A 2298-nucleotide genomic window follows, 5' to 3' on the forward strand; every position below is an offset into this window, starting at 1 on the left:
TCGCCGTCCTCTGTTCCATTCATTTCTTCCGTTCCATTTCCCTGGTCCTCATCGCTCTTTTAGTTCTGTCATACTTACCATCCCGCTCGTCCCACGCCGGACCGACCGGTCCCTTCTCTGTTCTCCTTTCGTATTTATACTTGTAGTTTACTGTCGATGTACCTTAGTTCGAATATCGACTAGAATTCCCCCCCAAGTACTCTCATCTTAAGTTCGCCCCTCAACTTCATCCCCGCTTAAGTCAACGTCGCCGCAAGGTCTTTCCTGCTAACGTGAAATACGGGACAGCCTAGAACGTGTGGCGCAACGCTCTAGCCAAGTCGTTGAAGCTGAAGTCCCAACCCCCACGACACCTTGCAACGGAGTAGTTCAATAGCTAAGTGACCACTCACGCTGCCATACTCCACTCCGCTTCCCGCGAATACCTCGAATACAGTTTCTGACATACACCAGAAGTGTTTTGATGAGATCAAAAATCTCGCCATAAAACACCGATTCTGAAACCCATCGTCTGGAGCACCCCTACAGGCCTCTCTGATGATGAACAATCGAAGTCCCAAGTCTGGGTTATCACGGACACCTGCCCAGCAGGCATCGGTGCTATTCTGGCCCAGGGCGTGAAATGGGAAACCTCCTGCCCTGTGGCATTCATGTCAAAGAAGTTTACTTTGACACAACATTCATACTTTGTGTACAAACTTGAGGCACTGGGAGTCCTGGAAGCCCTGTCCAAATGGATGGACGAGCTAACAGGTGGCCATAAATTCATGGTGGTAATGGACCATAAGGCCCTGACATACTTCAAAGAGAAGCAACACACATCAGGGCACCACATAAGATGGCAGAATTTTTTCTATGGTTTTAACTGCAACATAATCTATGTTGAAGGCCATCATGCGACAAAGACTTACATTATGATGAATTTGTCTCTGTGGACATCCACATAGACAAATTAGGGGATGATCTCCCCTTAAGTCGCATTGAAGAAGCAGAGGAAATGTTATATTTCCATTGCCTCTGTTTGAAACTCGTGACGACCAGACTTGGCACGGAAGATCGCAACATTGAAGCCGCGATCTTGGACCCTCCTGAAGACCCTTCAGGGAGGAGCATGCTTACGCTCACTGACATAGTCCCTGAAGAAGGAAGTTTGAGAAGCATAACCAAGGAAGAGTCCTTCCTCGATTCCATGAGGAAAGGCTATGACAAGCAATCTGCTGGGCGTGGTATATTGGAAAACCCATCGCATTTCCCCAAATTCAAGGTCTCCAATGGCCTTATCTCAAGATTGAATGAGTTGGGTGCACCACGTCTGGTCCTCCTGGACATCATTCACAAAAGGGAGAGGGTGACTGGTATCGCCATCGAGCATGCACATGAGATCCTAGGGCACCTAGGATCCCATAAAACCCTAGAATACCTGTGCCACTATTACTGGTGGTCGACTATGGTCCATGATGTGGAGAGGTACATCCCCACATGCGAAAAATGCTGAACCACCAAACGAACGATGCAGAGGAAGTCTGGGCTGCTACACCAGCTGCCCATACCGGAGATCCCTTGGTCTTCAATCTCAATGGACTTTGTCGGTCCATTTCCATCAAGCTTGGACTATAACTACCTATGGGTAGTTATGTGTTGTGTCATATCCATCCCTGGCCATCGACTTCCGGTCCCTCCGATCCCTCCAGTCTACCTCCACTCCTTCTTCACTAACCTCGGAGCTCCCGTATTCCGCAATCCCCTCAGTACCCCTCGATGGTCATCACCCCCTCCTTTCAATTTATTACCTATGCCTCCCTAAGTACGGAGCCCCGAAGACTTCCAGACAGCTCCGACGTCCGCTAGCGCACTCCCGCCTCCGCTGGGCAATACACTCGCCTGCCCTGCAGAGCCCACCTTCGGGCCTATCCCTCCTTTCTGTTTCTGGGTTATCGCCTGCCTTTCCTTTAACCCCATGACCCAACTCGTCGGTAATATTCAGTCGGCTAATGTTTGGCCCCGTTAGCTCCGCTCCGTTTGGCTCTGCCATTTGCGGACCCATCTTCGCTGTAACCATATATATATCCAACTTGTACATAGGTTACACTTCAGTAATAAAATCGACTAGAGTTAACCCCCTTCAGTTCTGGTTGCCAGTTAGTAAGTTAGGGCACGGACGTGTTACTAGGCACAGCGCTCTTGGCATAAGTCGCTGAGGCCGAAGCCCTCTGCCACGGAGACTTTCCTTCGTCTCAAACCTGGTCTCTGACATGTTGCCTGACTTCACAGGTACATCTGATACCTGTGAAGACAACA

This window comes from Cantharellus anzutake, assembly GCF_015039405.1.
Source record: "Cantharellus anzutake strain C23 chromosome Unknown EI90scaffold_12, whole genome shotgun sequence".
Taxonomy (NCBI): Eukaryota; Fungi; Basidiomycota; class Agaricomycetes; order Cantharellales; family Hydnaceae; genus Cantharellus; species Cantharellus anzutake.